Source organism: Lolium rigidum, chromosome 2, assembly GCF_022539505.1.
Source record: "Lolium rigidum isolate FL_2022 chromosome 2, APGP_CSIRO_Lrig_0.1, whole genome shotgun sequence".
NCBI lineage: Eukaryota > Viridiplantae > Streptophyta > Magnoliopsida > Poales > Poaceae > Lolium > Lolium rigidum.
The window spans coordinates 194346232-194364193 of record NC_061509.1 but is presented as its reverse complement, the minus strand read 5'-3'; the positions used below and the strand labels follow the sequence as shown (position 1 = coordinate 194364193).

Sequence of the window (17962 nt, the reverse complement as noted above, 5' to 3'; positions counted from 1 at the left end):
AGCTGTCTAGAAGCATAACAACATGAAAGACAGTCGAAGAAGGTCCATGATGAGATGTGCATCGTGCAATATTTTTGTTGCCACTTTCTTAAGGTATTTTAGTCCTTACCTGCCCCATCTTTGGGCTCACTGACGACGAGTGCCAAATGCACTCACAGCCGTGGCCGCATCGTCAAAGTTCCTGGCGAGGGTCCACCACCTCCTCGAACTCATGTTCTTCGACTGCAGGGGTGAGCAGCGGCCTCGACTGTGCTAAGAGTTAGGATACAACATGATGTTATAGTTATCTAAACGTAGCACAACCCACTCCACCAGGCTCTTATTGTCAAGGGGGCGTGGATAGTACACGGGCTTCCGACCGGTGCTGAGATTAGGAGCACGATGCCGAAGGAGAACACGCCCGATTTCTCCATCAGCTCCCCCATCGACACATACTCCAAGGACAAGTACCTGTATTTAGCACATAATATTGAGTTGACACTCATGTAAGTTCCTCATTCTCTTTCCACTTGCTGAGATGAATGGCTGTACAACAAGTTGTTATTGCAAAGATTATTTACCAGAACGTGCCCATCAGACCCGCGCTGGATTATGAACACGACATTCAGGTATCTTCTGGAAATGAACATATCATGCACAAAATAACACATATTTTCAGAAATATCACGGCAGTTTTGCTTTGCAGTGAAGAATTACAGAAGCTAAGCAGGATATTGCCGAGCATGTCCTTGAACACACACCCGAAACACCCTCCCCAAGCAGTTTGTTGCGCGAGAAACCAATTGATGAAAACCTAAATCCCAAATAAGAGTAAACCCAAAATTTTAGTGCTTCCAATCCATTTTTCTGAACCAGTATGAATCCTAGATTCCGATCTTGGAGGAAGAAGGAGTTTACTAAAAACATGAGTCCCATCCCGCGCTCAGGGCGCTGCCGCCACATTGATGTCGGCTTCAGCCCTGCCGCCACATTGATGTCGGCTTCAGCCCGTCAAGGATCTCGGGAGCCCCTTCAACCCACCCTCTCCCCGCTTTCGCCTGCGAACTGCAGCCGCATGAGCGGTGCCTTCGGCCTCCTCCACTCCGGTCTGCGACCGCAGCCGCACGAGCTATGCCTTCGGCCTCCTCTACTCTGGCCGGATGCAACTTGAGTCTTGCGTCCTGCCATCAATGAAAGTCAGGGGTGGTCTCGCCTGCACGTGAAGTCGAACTCCTTGCGGGATACACGAAGTGGGAAGGAGGGGTGCGGTGGCGGAAGAGAGGACGCATCGACGGTGCCCCTCTGGTAGGGTTCTCCATCGAGCTCGACGATGATGGCGGCAACGATGAGGTGCGGCAGGCAAGATTGGGTGCCCTCCTTCTCGTCGAAGTGGGGTTGATGTGGGGGGCGATGGCGTCTTATGCGTGGATTCATCGTGCGGGTCGTTGACTCGCTGGGGAAACCGCCGTGATCTGCGGGTGGAGCGTCGGTTGCAAGGGAGGAGGGGGAGCGCGACGGAAAACTATGGACGGACGAAACGTACCCGCTAACGACGGAACAAATAATAGGAAATAAATCTTCCTAATTGATTTGTAGCACTTATTATTGATACCTTCATTATTGTGAGCGCAAAGTGGTTGAGATTTTTTTCCCAGCAAGGAAATATATCTTTCCTAATATATTAATACTGTGATTGATGATACAAATGTTGACTTGCCATAAAATAAGATCGCACGAATCAGTAACCGTGAGATTAGATGAACAGTCAGGATGCTCCGAATCTCCTTCACCAAATGCGTTGTACGACCTACGACCAACTGCAATCTATACCTAATCTATACCTAATAATAAAGGAGCTAACGTTTCCGTGGTTTGGTCCGTTGGTTTCTGCCAAAATTTTCGTCAACGCTTTTTTTGGACCGTTTTACCCTCCCACCAAATCGCATAATACTGCTAAAGCCATTGTATACCGGTTGGTTCGTTTCGTTTTTCTTTTTCTCCGCTAGCCGAGAGCAGGCATAGAACCGCTCCGCGCGAAAGGAGACGACCCACGCGGTGCACACCGCGCCAGGCCCGCGCCGCCGGCGCTCCTCCTGCGCGGCTCCCGTCGTTGTAATGCATCCCGCCGCCGGGGACACTTCTTCCAGGCCCCTCCGCCGGAGACCATTCTGCGCGCCCTCCCGCCGCCGGCCGGCGCTCGCCGACCGCCGCGCCCTCCGGCCAGTGCAGCCGCCGCCGCCCCTCGTGCGAGATTCCCGCCGTTTCACCGGTTCTCTTCTTTATTCTTTCCTCGCCTCCTCTCGCCGAACAATCCCCCCAACTAATCCCCAGGAACAAGGATCAAGATCAAGAAGGAAATTTGTAACGACCGAACGCATTCAGGCATGCGGGGGATATGGATCATCGACAACGCGTCGTCCATTGCCCGACTCTCAATTTCTTACCAAGCGACAACCAGGCAACAACGATTGTGTCCTACGAGTGGACGACCGGCGCACGCGAGCGAGCAGCCCCGGGTGGCGGAAGCGGGCGACCTCGGCAGGATGGGCGAAGCAAGCTCCGGCGGCCGCGGGCGAGGTGCAGCATGGGCGACCTCCGCGAGCGAGCAAGCGCGGCGAGCTCCGGCAAAGGACGAGCGAAGCGCGCGAGCGAACAGCGCAGGCGGCGGCCGCGGGCAAGCTCGTGCAGGGGATGGCCGCTGCGAGCTCCGGCAGGACGCCCGTGCGCGGGCCATGGTAGTGGCGGTCACGGCGAGCTCGGGCAGTGACGGCCGCGGGCGAGATCAGGCGGAGACGGCCGCGGGCGAGCTGGAGCAAACACTAGTAGGAAAAGCCTTATCAGTGGCGCACGAAAATTTGATTCTGTGGCGCACGGGTGGTGCGCCACAGAAACGTCGCCACAAAAATAAGCTTTCTGTGACGCACCTGGTCGTGCGCCACAGAAATAAGGTTTACGTGGCGCACTTGTTCTTAGGTGCGCCACGTAAAAGCGTGCGCTACGTAATTGCTTCTTAGTGCGCCACGGAATTTGCTTGTATTATACACGATTTTGTGCTGCTTGCTACACATATGCGGTTTATACACAGCAATACGGATACACAATACGGATACACGAGTTATATACAAGCAACATTCGGATATAATATAAATATCATGTACATTGCACAGATATAACATAGACATCATCATCACATTACTTAGAGCCCGATCGAGATACATATATAGTGGCAAGTGTCAAATGTTTTGCATACAACTCTTAATTCATACAAAATTCACAATTTCGAGATACAAAGTAGTCTTCATCCGGTTCGTCCTTTGCTCCGTCATCTCTACCCACCGGGCTCGCTTGCATCGGGGTCCTTCCATCCAGTTCCTACTATGATGAAAATGGAAGAAAGTGAGACCAACAAGTATCCGATGCACAAGAGAAATGGAATAAATGCCTCATACATTGTTGGTCAACACAAATATTAACATTCAGGGACGGTGTAAGTGAGACCAAGTCCGATGCACAAGAGATTGATATTTGTGCTATCTTACCGAGCTCACTTACGCCGCCCCCGAGTGTACGGTGACCAAACATTTTAATCATCGACATTTTGAAAATGTCAAAGCAAATGGAATGACAAAATGGAATAAGTGCCTCATACATTGTTGGTCAACACAAATATTAACATTTAGGGATGGCGTCAGTGAGACCAAGTCCGATGCACAAGAGATTGATATTTGTGCTATCTTACCAGGCTCACTTACGCCACCCCCAAGTGTACGGTGACCAACATTTTAATCATCGGCATTTTGAAAATACCAAAGCAAATGGAATGACAAGGGCCTCACGTACTGGACGGCGAGAGAAGAAAAGTGGTGCTGCGCCGGAGAGGCATGTCGGCGTTGTTGTCTCATCAAGGACTCGTTCACGGAACGGCGGCCAGGGAAAGGGGGGCTCGTCTACAAAGTATATTGCGGCGTATAGGTGACCAAACATTCTAATCATCGGCACTAAAATGGAAGAAAGGCCAATGCAATTAAGAAGTAGCTAGTATGAACTAAATGGAATGCCTCATACTTTGTTGGTCGAAACAAATATGAACATCCCGGGATGGCGTTAGTGAGGCCGGGTAGGATGCACAAGAGATTGATATTTGTGCCATCACACCAGGCTCACTAGCGACACCCGGAGTGTACAGTTGACCGAACATTCTAATTATCGGCACTAAAATGGAAGAAAGAGCCAAGTGGTATCAACTAAATGGAATGCCTCATACTTTGTTGGTCGAAACAAATATTAACATCCGAGAGATGGAGTAAGTGAGGCCGAGTAGGATGCACAAGATATTGATATTTGTGCCATCACACCAAGCCTCACTTGCTCCACCCCCGAGTGTACGAGTGATCGACCAACCATCTAATCATCGACAAGTAAATCACTTGGGGTAATGTTAAAATGTTTGTCTCCATATTTGGGAGACATTTTTAATATTGGAGTCTAGCTAATGGAAATCAAGAACTAGTCTTGATCTCCAAATGGTGATTAGAGGGAATTTATTCATCTTAAGCAACATTAGGGACAAATGGGATCATGCAAGGGACTTGGGTCATTTGGATCATAAGGCATCAATTAAGGAGGCAACCAGGGACAAAGGGAAACATTTGATGATCCATTATCATAGGCAACAAAGCAACAACTTTTTCCCCTCTAATCTAGCTAGAGTCCTTAAAAGAAATCCATCATAAGCATGGTCAAATACACATATATAGCATTTGGAGAGCAAACAAGCAAGTAGCCATATCACTCAATCCAATAATATAGTAATTTGGATCATAAGGCATCAATTAAGGAGGCAACCAGGGGACAAATTAAGGGAAACATTTGATGATCCAGTAAGTGCATGACACTTTAAGCTACCCAAGAATAAAGGCCAACAAGTGGATAAACATCTGCTCAACCATTTCTTGCACTAGAGGAAAAGTAACCAACATTGAAACTTGAATAGTCAAGTGACACTACAAGCAGCTCACACACACATGCAAACACATGTGTTGACAGTAACTAATGGATATCAAGAACTAGTCTTGATCTCCAAATGGTGATTAGAGGGAATTTATTCATCTTAATTAAGCAACATTAGGGACAAATGGGATCATGCAAGGGACTTGGATCATTTGGATCATAAGGTATCAATTAAGGAGGCAACCAGGGACAAAGGGAAACATTTGATGATCCATTATCATAGGGACATAAGTCAAGATGCTCAAACACACATAGCATGCATGGAGCGAGATGCTCCAAAGGGATTATTCATCACTTGGTATATAGACCAAGTGATGCTGGCAAAAGAGAGGCCAATCAAGAACCAAGTAAATCCAGTAAGTGATAGATATGCCTAAACAAGCAACAACACATAGCATATCCCAGCTAACCGGATGAGACAAGTCTTGGTAGCCAACTGAATCACCTAGCACCACCTAGCCTTTTAAAACCATCGAAACAGTCCTTTTTCTTCAAAGGATACCACAGTGGCATTCATTTACATGATCCCCTACTGTGGATATCTCTATTTTCATCAAAGCCAACACAAGAAATAGAAATTTATCATTACTCGAGTTGAGTTCAAAACAAAGTCGGGGTACCATAAGGGATTATTCATCACTTGGTAGTAACCATCATAAGCATTCCATTTAAATCACACATTTTAGTATATGTTCTTATCCAAGTTTTTGCCTCAGCCTTTGCATCATTGGCTGAGCTAAGACATCAAGCTTCGGCCGGGGAGCATTCTTTATTTTTAGGGAACTATATGAACTATATGCACATGATCCAGGTAAGCATCCCCACTAATCGAGCATTATAAGCATACCATAAGCTCACAAGAATCCATCAAGTAAATCATCGGGGTCCAAAAAACTTGGGGTCCGGAAAACTAATCCCAACGAGAGAATTACTTGGGGTCCGGAAAACTAATCCCGAGGCCAACCAAGAGCAACTATAAATATGTATGTATACAAGCCCACCGAGTAGCATTTCATGCATTTAAATTCCTATGAACCAGTTAACCTCACTTGAGCACAACAAGCATTTAAATGAACGAGTAGCATCAAATTCCTATGAACCCATCAAGAAAATTGTTAACGAGTTAACCTCACTCGAGCACAACAAATGAACCAGTAGTAATAAGCCATCAAGATTAACGAGTTAACCTCACTGAGCACAACAAATGAACCAAGTAGCATCAAATGAACCAACCGAGTAGCAATGCATCACTAGCGAGCAATGCATCCAGAGCCAACAAATGAACCGAGTAGCATCAAGATTAACGACTAAGCATCACTAGCAGCAATGCATCCCGAGCCAACCGAGCGAGCATTTCGTCGAGCACGTTGTGCTCGCGGGGGAGGAAGAGGGAGGGGAGGGGAGGGAGCTTACCGACGATTTGGACAGTTGTGGAGGAGCTCACCGACGACGACGGCATGGGTGGAGGTCGCGGCGGCTCTTCCACCTTGACGCGGCGGCGGCTCCTCCACCTTGACGCCGCGCGGCCCCTCCTCCTCCACGCCGCGGCGGCTTGTGCTGCCGGTGGCGGGGATGGGTGGAGCGTGGCGGCATCCGGCCCTCGCGGAGGAAGGCGGCGGCGGCGGCGACGGCGACGGCATCGCTCGCCATGGAAGGCGGCGGCGCGGGGAGAGAGGGGAGAGAGGGAGAGGAACTTCGTGGCGAGGGAGGGGTACGGCCTTGATATAGTACACGTTATTTACGTGGCGCACCGAGACAAGTGCGCCACGTGAAAACATTATTTTTGTGGCGCACCGTCGCCGTGCGCCACGGAAGAAGTAATTTACGTGGCGCACCGAGGTTTGTGCGCCGTAGAAATTGTAAAACCAATGGTTGGGGGTGACAGGGTGTGGGGCCCACCAAGTTTTTGTGGCGCACGGTTTAGTAGTGCGCCACAAAATTAAGCTATTTCTGTGGCGCACCGAGCTTCGTGCGCCACAAAATAAGTTTCTGTGGCGCACTTAAAACGGTGCGCCACAGAACTAAGCTTCGCCTATAAGGGTTTTCCTACTAGTGAAAGGATGGCCGCGGGAGCTCCGGCAGGGGACGGGCGCGGCGAGCTCGGGCAGAAGGCAGGGCAGGGGCACGGCAAGGTCGGCCGCTGCTCCCTCCAGCTCCGTTTGCGATGGCCACGCGATGGGACGGAGGCCTGCCGTTCGTCAATCCTCTTTAACGATAGAAGAGGAATTTCCATTCCATTTGTTTCCTGCTTTGCAATCAGGCCAACGATCTGAATATAACTGTAGCAGATTCGGGCGTTCAGGTGGTTTTTTTGTCCAAATGGAGTTCAGTTCAGGAGGCCAAATTATAGATAGCCTAGAACTATATCCCCGTAAATGGATGATAATATACTTGAAAGCTGTTGCGCGGATCACGGATATAATGTTTACATGAGAATCGTGTTTTGTACTGTGGTGGCAAGTATGATTAGAATCCGTGCTTCTCTTCGGAACTACAATACCTTATAGGAGTAGTTAATTAGTTCAACAAATAAATAGGTATGTATTTTAAGTTCACGTGTAAACGAATATAAAGATGACTTGCACATAGCAATCAGCCACATTCAAGTGAACAACATAATTTACGTTAGATATGAAAAAAATTCAATAAAAACTATGCCACTCAAAAGTTAAAAAAAGGGTTTGAAGCGGGCGGCGTCATTGCGCGATGCAAAAGGAGGAGGGTCGAGAACGGAGCCATCGATGAAAAGGGGGATGTGGACTCGGATTTGATCGCGTTTGTGTAAAAGAGGCGATGAGTCGGTGGAAGATTACTAGGGGCATCATGGGATTTTTGAAAAAAACTCACCGATTAGGGATCTAGGTATGGGTTACAGGAGAGAGGTTCGTTTTCAGGAGGTGCTCATAGAGGTAGGGTGTGCGTGTGTGTGTTCATATTGCTGAGTGTATACACGTGTATGTGACCGTCTGCGTTTGTACTGTTTTTTTAATAGAATAAAGAGTGGTCAATTCTCAAAAAAAAATATATAAACGATAGCAATTCAAATTAGTGTGACACCGTAGCAACGCACGGGTTTTGTGCTAGTAATAATAAAGGAGCTAAGGTTTCTGCCAAAATTTTCGTCCAACTTTTTATTGGACCGTTTTACCCTCCCACAAAATCGCATAATACAGCGAACTGCCACAGTACCGGTCCGGGGGTGTTCTGTTTCCGATTCCCCTCCCTTAGAGCATCTCCAGTCGCGTCCCCCAAACCGTCCCCCAAAGGGATTTGGGGCGCGCCGGACAAAAAAAGCGTTCCAGCCGCGTCCCCCAAAGCCCTTTTTTGTCCGGCGCGCCCCATTCGGTGTCCGGCGTCCCGAGCCCGTCCCCGTCCCACGGGGACGCACCGGGCACGCCGGACACAACGAAATGAGAGGCGAGGAGGCGCGGGGCCGACCCGTCAGCCGGCTCGGACGCTCAACCGCCACATACGTAGCGACGGTGCAGTTGACGGAAGCGGAACCGTCGCATTGGCAAGCGCGTCGGCGACGCGCCAACCCCGCCGGAATGGAGCGCCGACTCCTCGGAAGAGCAACCGCTGCTCTCTTCGACTTCTGCGCCGCCGTTCATCCGCGCTCAATAAGACCCGTACGTACGCCGTACGCACGCCACCATTCATCCAAGCCTTCATCCGACACCTCCGGCGACGATGAGCTACATCTCCCGGCTCCCGTCCGACACCTCCGGGCGAGGGAAAGCCTGCTGGCTGGCGCCATTGGTGGGAGAGAGCCGGGACGCCGAGCGAGCGGCGACGATTCCCCGCCGCCGGTTGACGGCGAGGAGGAATGGCTGGGCTGGGAGGAGGAGGAAGAAGAGAGCGAGGCCGCGGCGGCGGCGGTGGCCCGTGCGAAGGCGAAGGCGGCCAAGGCGAAGGCTTCCAAGGCGAAGGCCGCCAAGGCCAAGGCCAAGGCCAAGGCGAAGGCGAAGGCCAAGGCGCAGCCGACGAGCACCGGCGACGACGACGCGTCGAGCGCCGACACCGCCTCTTCGGAAGAGGTGACGAGCAGGAAGCGCCACCGCGATGACGACGACGAGGCGGGGCCATCGGCGAAGAAGAAGAAGTAGATAGTTTATATGTATTTAATTATATTTTTTCGAAGTTTTATATATAATTTGTTTATGTTCAACCGATTTGAATATTATTAAATAGTTTCTTTCAAGCTAAAAAAATACTTTAAATGTTTGGGGGCGGCGTTTGGGGGACGCGGCTGGGGAGCGACGTCCCCCAAACGCGGCACGAACGAAACACGTCCCCCAAACGCTCGATCCGGCGCGGTTTGGGGGACGGTTTGGGGGACGCGGCTGGAGATGCTCTTACGCTAGCCTTTGTTGTCCATCACGCCGCAGGGCCATATTCGTCCCGTCCAATCGAAATGCCCTGTCCAATTGCTGCATTAGCTCTGACACGCGAAAATAGTCCCACCTCGCTCCATCGTAACAAAATCGGCTGATTTATATACGTCAACTTTCCTGAAATCAACAAGCCGCCTCACTAAGATTGGATTGGATTCAGAACGGAAGGACGGCGAGAGATGGAAAAGAACAGATAAGAAATCGGAGTGGAGCACGATGGAGCACGAGCAGAGAGAGGCCTGAGCGATGAACTGCGGTCTCGCCCTAGAAGGCTTGAAGGGGGATAGCGGCGCTCGGCTGGGCGGAGACATGCCCGACCGGTGAACCGCGGCGTTGCGTGATGCAGAGAAGGACGACGGTGTGGTGGTGGCCGGCCGGCCGGAAGAGGAGAAGGGCCAGCGCTCGGGTTGACAAGGAAGAGGATTGGAGGAAGGAGCGGACGTGTGGGACTTGATCGCGTTTACAAATTGGAGGCAGGGGGTGTGTTTGTTAAACTGACATGGGGTGCGATGGTGGGTGGTCTGACACTCTGATTTGGGCCGATGGAGGTGGTGGCCGCTTGAGTACTTACACGGCGTTCCTTCCTTTTTTTTGACACTGTACACGGCGTTCCTTCCTTATCATTTATTATTGTTTCTTGGCGCCGGCTTATTTATCAGTTCTCTATTTTTGAACTGCTTTCAAAATAAAAAATTGGAATAAGTTTAAAAACTAAACAAAAATAAAAATCCATTAAATTAAATTTCCTAAAAATTTAAAATTCGAACAAAATTCAAAATTTGAACAATATTCAAAATCCAAACAAATTTGAACGTTTTCACAACATTATTCAAATCTAAATAGTGTTTAGTATGGACATTTTTAAAATCTAGAAAATTTTTAAAATTGAATTTTCCAGAAAACTATACTTTTAAAAAAGCTCAACATTTTAAACAAAATCAAAAACGAAAAACCGGAAGAAACGAATGAAACAAAAACCTGACCAAACTTTACAAAATTGGACCACACCAGAGAAAAAAGCTGTATGCATGAAAAAAAAACAAAGCGCTAACTGCGCCTAGCCCAAGCGCTCGCGGTGGTGCGCGGCGCGGCGTATAGGTTTTTAACTCTCGGATATGTCCCGTTGAAGGCCATTTGGTTTGACAAAACATTTTCTATTTGTTAAAAACAAAAGAAAAAAGGATGGATTTTTCAAATACAAATAAAAAGCAGGGGATAATATTGGCAACAAAGCATGAAAAGGCCGACAGTAGAGGAGATGGGGCGACGTGGCGAGCGATGGCCGGGATGATGGAGCCGAGGAAGAGAGGAATCACGCGACCTGTGGCACATCAGGAGGAACTGGGTCAAGCTGGCGCCATGGAGCGGTGGGGTGGTGGCGGGAGGAAGAATATCGCGCGAGAGAGAGGGAGAGGACGGCCTTGCGCGCGAGTCGAGAGGTATCAACACACGGATATCTCTACTACTTAAAAAGACTAAAGTGGTTCCTTATTCTGCCAATACGTTTGGTCGTACCTTCGTCCATTCGTCGTCCCGCAAACCGTGCCTCCCGAGAAAAACGCTTCGTCCATACCATCCCTTCTTCCATCCTCCCCCCTTCCCGCACGCCGCCGCGCCCATCACTTTTCATCTCCGACCAGCGCCGCCTCTGTCGGTTCCGTTGTCCGAGTTGTACGACGGGCTCCTAGGGACCATCCTCTCGGCGGCGAACGGGAAGAGGGGGAGGATGGAAGAAGGGCGCGTGGATGGCAGCAGTGGCGAAAACCGTGGAGGCGACCTAGCAAATCCTTGCGCCTCCACGCAAATTCGCGCCTCCGCCCTGACCTGGTCCTCTTCTCCCCTTCCGCGTCGACAGAGGGCTCCGATGGAGGACGCCTGCAGGTCGCTGAGGCAAAGCACAAATGACGGCCACAACTCCGTGTTGTTCATGGCCACCATCGGCGGCCAAGCTCCGGATCTGGGCAGGGAGGGCCCGAGCAGGATTGCCGGGCACTGAGGCAACCGCCGGCGACGGCCACGGCTCCATGTTGTTCATGACCACCATCGGCATCCACGCTCCGGATCTGGGCAGGGAGGGACCGATATGGGATTGGAGATTCGGGCCCATGGCGTGGCGGCGCGTCCTCTCCCTGGTGCGTTCTCTAAAAACTCCCTTCTTGCTTTTCGTCTGCGCTTCTCCTTTCGCGGGCGGTGGGGTTGGGATGGGAGGGATGTAGCCGTGGTTCCCATCAGTTTTGGAGCTTCACCTGCGGGTGCCCGTATTGGTGTACTGCTGTATTAGACTGCTGGTTGTAGGTTGTGATTCGGTAAGTGTGATCCAGTTTATCAAGAAGACACTAGCTTCCTTAATTTAGTGCAATTTGTTCTGTTGCATCAGAGGTTATCAGATTACTGTGACGACCTATATGAGAATATCTAGGGCATTGGTAGGTTTAAGTCTGGAGACCGTTCTCACGTTATTGTGCTGGTATGATGTATGCTAGAGTGTAGTACCTATTCCTTGTAGATATTGCTATGTTTGAGCATGGAGATTGCAGATTTATGGTGAAATGTCAGAGCAAGGATTCAACAAACCCGGGCCAAAAGCTACGAGCCTGTAATAATTCTAGAAAGTAGTACTTCATACCAAGTCATAGTAAACATAGGATTAGTGTAGCTCAATCCCTCTGGGTAAGTTACAGTTAGTATCACAGGCTGCAGCACTCTGTTCTTTCATTCTTTCTTAGTGCAGCCACCAGCCTCAGCACTCAGATTGATTGTCTATGACCAGTGTGCTGCATTCTAGCGCCTTGGTTAGTTGGCTGGAAGAACCAAGTACACAAACTGACAATACAATGAACCAATATTTCTACAAATGCGCTAACATAAAACGTTCATGCACTACCCAATCAGGTCCAACACATCTCATCGTGCCCAGTATGCTCATCTCAACTCAATCATCATCGGAGAAAAAATAGTAGGATAGCTAATCAAGAACTACAAACAATAATTGTTTAGATCAATTTCGTAGTTGCTGCCAATTGGATGTATCTCTACTACCTAAAAAGAATGAACAATAAATTTGACTACTTAAATATTTTCTGCTTTCTTTCTATGCAGGGTTTCAAAAATTCGAGTACTTGAATTCTCTGCAAGCACGATGCATTGTGTGGATTTTTATCTTAGGTACATCTTTCTTTCCAACAAAAGTAAGTTAAGAGGGATTATGTGTATATATAATCAATTGAACTCACAAGCAAAAAAGAAATTAATTATTACAATATAGCTGCACCACTTGAACTCATCAGTGGTTGCACATTACCTGCATCCCCCATGTTTATTTACAGAGAATACAAATATTAGTTGTTATTGGTGTCTTTATAATCAACAAGAAAGTCTCTTACATATTGTTTACCTTTTTTTCTAATTATACCGCTCCCTGCCTTCTACTTCTAGGTACACAAGTTTTTCTTCATGGATCCAACTACATGAACATAGAGGTTTGGTGTTGATTTATTTTACTCTTGTGTTACAGTTCCTTTATAATTTTTCTTTTAATTGCTTTTGTGCATGAAGTGAAGACTTTACATGTCTAGGTGTTGAACACCACCCAGTACATGAAGTACCTTCTGGTGAACTATATCAGTCTTTTCTTGTAAATGTAATGTCCTCAATGTATCTGAATTGCAATAGATATAGTGTGTCATATCTTCTCAATCACTTACCTTATTAGTTGGGGACAGAAAACATAGCTATTCCTTTACTGAAAATACAAATGGTTTTAACTTGTTCTCTGCATATGGAAAGTAATGGCATTGAGTGTGATCCTGGTTCGTTGCAGGAGGTTGATCATACAGTCATTAGAGTTTACTGAACTGGGCTATGTTTTTGTTGGGAGACATATTGAGGATAAAGGAAAAGGTATATGCTCTTCTCTGTTACCTAAGCCACTTGCAACATTTAGAAATTCACTGAAAAGGATTGGAGCTACTCTTGTTTTCACAGTATAGAAAAGGATTGGAGCCTTTGAATTCAGATCTATATGATAATCAACATGTTTACGGAAACTTGTTGCTTCATTTATTTCTGCCAATTTTTGCAAAAAAAATCATTTTTTGTGTGTCACTACTTAGTACTCCTAACAAATAAGGTAAGTTGGCTTCTGATCATCATAATTCAGTTATGTTTTGTACTCTGCTAATTTGCACAAGTTGCAGAACACATTATGCAACGCGTTTCACCTCAGTTTAGCATGTGCACAACGATGAACCTTTCAAACTGAGGAGTAATTTTCTCAGCTACATGTTGATCCATGCAGGTAGATCACGATGACGAGCACGTCGAGCTGCGGAGGAACATGGCAAGCTATGACGAAGCACGGCGAGCTGCAGAGAAGCATGGCGAGTTACCGAGGAGCAATGACGTCTTAGACATGTTCGCAGGAGCTCCACATGTTCCGGGCGGATGGAGGCGGTGTGACTGGCGGCTGGGGAGGAGGAGAACGGGTGGGTGCGCAACTGGCCGAGGCAGCAACGCGCACCTGATCACTTGAGGCGGAGAGGGCTTCAGCGCTGGAGGCTTGCACCTGCCCAGCTCAAGTTGGAGATAGTGGGGCGTTCGCGCAACGTGGGGGTTTCAGCTTTAAATATTGGAAATTAACCACGTGAGCCTAATTTTATTATGATTTAAATATTGGTTTTGTACGATTTTCACATTTATTTAGCAAATTTCAATTTTATTGAATTAATTGTATACTCAAAATTTTCTGTACCTGCAGCACTTAGCTCATCTTGGCATTGTGCCAGATTGAAATCACCTCGCCCGAAGTTGCGCCTCAGCTCAACATTGCCACGCCTGAATATCTGCTCGAGCTCGGCAGCGGCAACACAGCAGCTGCTCGACGACACACACTCAGGTAATTGACACAATGCTATGTAGACATTCAGAAGTAATTTTGGTCTTGCGCTGGCTTGTATTCATTTTAGTTGATGATATCCTGCTGTAGATGCATTGTTGGTTTGCACAAACAGGCCAATTGACAATGGAACTCGAATTTTGTGTTGGATTAGTGGGTATTACCGATCCTCATAAAATTTGTTGTTCAACTCATAAGCGTTAAAATTTTGTGACTGAATTGGTAATCTAATTTTCTAAGATGTGGCTTTCTCTATATGTCTGATAGACTGGAATTTAGGATCACTGGATGAGATTTCAATACAGTTACTACTGTCCTTGGATTGGTGCTTTGCTCTCTGGAATAATCTGTGGCCATTTGTTTTAATACCTCTCATGGTACAACATATGCTGATGTCTTAATAGCATGAAACCCAGAATGTAGTTCAAGATACACCGGGGGAAACATGAAATTGGGGATGAACTCCGCAACAGGAGCAACACATAATGTCAGGTTGCAGATTTTGTTGAGTTCAATGCACATTCTTGGTTATATATTTTAATTAGGCACTGCAGATAGTAACTGAAATGATGCATATGTAGAATGTTGTCAGCACTGGGAGTGGCATCAACATATATTTGGAGAGGCCAAGTTGGTTACCTTCCGGTGCTTATGGCAATTATGCTAGCTCCGAGACTGACACCAAGCAAAATCACACCGTCAACAAACATGATCTGGATGGACCTTTTGTTATTGATTGTCAAGATTCAAATGCTAATGCCTTACTTCCCTAGAAAATTATTCCTGGAAAAGAAAGTGAAGTTTTAGAGTAAGCATAGCCAAGGAGTTATGCAGTACATAGGATAGTACCAGGAATAGTACCTTCAAGTTGATTGAGAAACCAGATGTATAGGGCCATAAATATTCTAATGGTGATTGCACTGTTTGTAATTTAAATATACAACCATTCAAAAGGAATGTATTGTGGATGCAAAGGTAGTCTCATGAATTTGTTTATTCAAGCACATTTATTTTATTACAGTTGGGTATTCAGCTTTCTCTGCTTGTTATAAGTTTGAGATGGAACTGCACCAAGTTAATACTAATTCAGCCCCCTACATATGCATTTAGCTATCATTCTTATACCCACTCCTCGTGACTTTACATCAGTGTTTTACAATCAACAAGTGCGGGGAGGGACTAGCAGGATTTGAGACAAGTGATGTCTTTGTTGATTATCTTGCAGTTTACTGTTATTCATTATGTTCCCTGATTGATGGTTTGGTGTCTACGGTGATAATGCCAGTTTGTGGTTGCCGGGTGCACAACTCAATCTTCTACCAAGCACGGGCCCGACAGCCTATGCAAGAGCTTGTAAGGTGTGCGGGGTGCAAAGTGGACGCCTCCTACGGCGATGAGATAGGTTGCAATGTTTCGTTGCAAGAATCACCACACAGGTGTCCCATTTTTGCTTCTAGCTGCTTACATACACGCTTCCACACATTTAGTATGATTGTATTCCTACTTTTCAGCCAAGTTCTTCATTGATAATGTGACAAGTGTGCTTTTGATTGCGTTACAATATTTCTTACTTCAAAATATATATACAGACTTATAATAGGGAAATGCTTTTGTAGTTACACACATGGGTGTGGATATTTCTATCACTGTTCGTTGTGCTTTGAGATTCGGATAAAAAGAGGAGAGAGAAAGAAATCTTTCATCTATAATGGTGAGAACAAATCTCAAGGAATAAAAGGACAAAAAACCACACCCATGCATGTAAGTACAAAATCCACTCTCATATAATAAGATTGATATTGATTTAATATGTACAATAAAATGTTTGAGGCTAGGAGGATGACGCGGCCGATGACGGCGACAAGGCATACTCTGCCGTATAAAAGGTATATCTTCTTGTCCCACCTCCCGCTTGTATCGGCAAGGGATACTCTACCCTATAACGGGTATATCTTGTTGTCCCACCCCACGCTTGTATCGCCATCAATGTCTGTTCATATATGTATTGATCTGATCTATGGATAATGATCCAGCGGCACAACACCATGTGAAGTAACAACGCTCCCTTTTATTCATGTGTATCCATGTCTTCTTTGCATACCATCCTTCAATTATATTTTTATTTGCGGCATTCATGTTTTGTTAGACAATAATACATCCAAAAGGAGAGATTGTTGAGTTGACAGTTATAACGGTCTAGAACACATGTGTGAGACTTACCGCGGAAGAGTAAGAAGAAGATCTAGAACTTGAAACCATGGAGATGCACAATAATGTTTTCTTGTTATTGCGTTTGGTATTATCATGTTGTAGTACATTATGTTGTCCCTGATTTGTTTTTAATTTTCATGGTGAGTTATGAATTATATATGTCTATTGAGAAATAAAATTTGATAACCCGTAGCAACGCACGGGCATTTATACTAGTAAACATATGAAAATACATGACCTTTGATTTAATATGACACCGTAGCAACGCACGGGCTTTGTGCTAGTCTATACCTATACCTAATAATAAAGGAGCTAACGTTTCCGTGGTTTCGTCCGTGTGATTTCTGCCAAAAAGTTTCGTCAACGCTTTTTTTTGGACCGTTTTGCCCTCCCACCAAATCGCATAATACAGCAAAATGCCATCGTACCGGTTCGTTCTTTGCTTTTTCTTTCCCACCCGACCTAACGAGCCACATCCTCCTATCCCAAACAGAACACGGGAGAGTTCCTCCCAACCGGCCGCCATCTCTGGATCCGCCACCAACCTCTCGATGGCTGCCGTCGCCGTCAGCAAGCCACCGCCTGCTGCAATATTTCTTGAGGGTCTAGGACACAAGGTGTATGGAATCTCTCTCCGGCAGCGACATACGATCCAAAGAAGCCAAAAGCTCTTTGGTCTCGTCGATCTCCTGTCGATCTCCGGCCACCGGCGACAGCCACCTCTTCCAGCAGGTGCAACGGTACTTCCATGTTACAGGACTCACGATCCCAGGCCCTCACGGGTCACGGCCGTGACATCGCCCCGTCCGTTCCGTTTGACCCGACAAACCTCCCGTTCCTTCGCCCCCGACCACCGGGATCCTATCGCCCGTACCTTCAACGCAGCCGCGTTGGTGGTTTCGACCTGTGCTGTTTTCGCTACTGCTCGTATCCGCACACGTCGTCCGGTACCTCCTCCTCTCGGGCGTGGCACATAGGTGGAGGCTCGGAGATCTGTCAAAGAGAAACCGCAACGGCCCGATCCTAAGCTCCGGTGGCGAGGAGAAAAGGGCAATCGAGCAGCGGAGGAGCGGGAATGCAGCATCTTCGACAACATCCATCACAAGGACCCCGATCCGGTGATTTTTGCGCCAGGACTGGCTTTTCTTGGGTTTAATTGAAGGAATCTGAAAGCTGTTACAGCAGAGGCGAGAGAGGACAGGGGCTGCGCTGAAGGAGAAGCTTGTCAACGGGAAGCACAGCATATTGGCATTAGCAGTGTGGCTTGCTTGAGCAAGCAAAGAGCAGGAACACAATAGCTTTCCGGACCGGCGCGGGGAATATCTAATTGATGTGTTCATCAAAAGTATATGCGACGAATGCTCAAGGAGAACAAGAAGATACTTGCTGATTTCTTGGTTCCCAATATCACTTACAGAGAAACGAGTGAAATTTCAGTGTTCCCCACCCTCCCCCGTCGATATATCCTCTCCGT

The 17962-nt window shown here is 47.3% G+C and overlaps 2 long non-coding RNA genes across 2 annotated transcripts; both read left to right on the top strand.

The window, feature by feature from the left end:
* Window positions 1-11409: 11409 nt before the first annotated feature.
* Window positions 11410-13701, top strand: LOC124687912. Its single transcript, XR_006998348.1, has 4 exons — window positions 11410-11515; window positions 12483-12548; window positions 12819-12862; window positions 13681-13701. It is a non-coding gene; the product is annotated as an uncharacterized LOC124687912 (long non-coding RNA).
* Window positions 13702-13916: 215 nt separating this feature from the next.
* On the top strand, window positions 13917-15261 carry LOC124687911. The gene is made up of 4 exons (XR_006998347.1): window positions 13917-14025; window positions 14140-14277; window positions 14701-14769; window positions 14859-15261. It is a non-coding gene; the product is annotated as an uncharacterized LOC124687911 (long non-coding RNA).
* Window positions 15262-17962: the final 2701 nt, after the last annotated feature.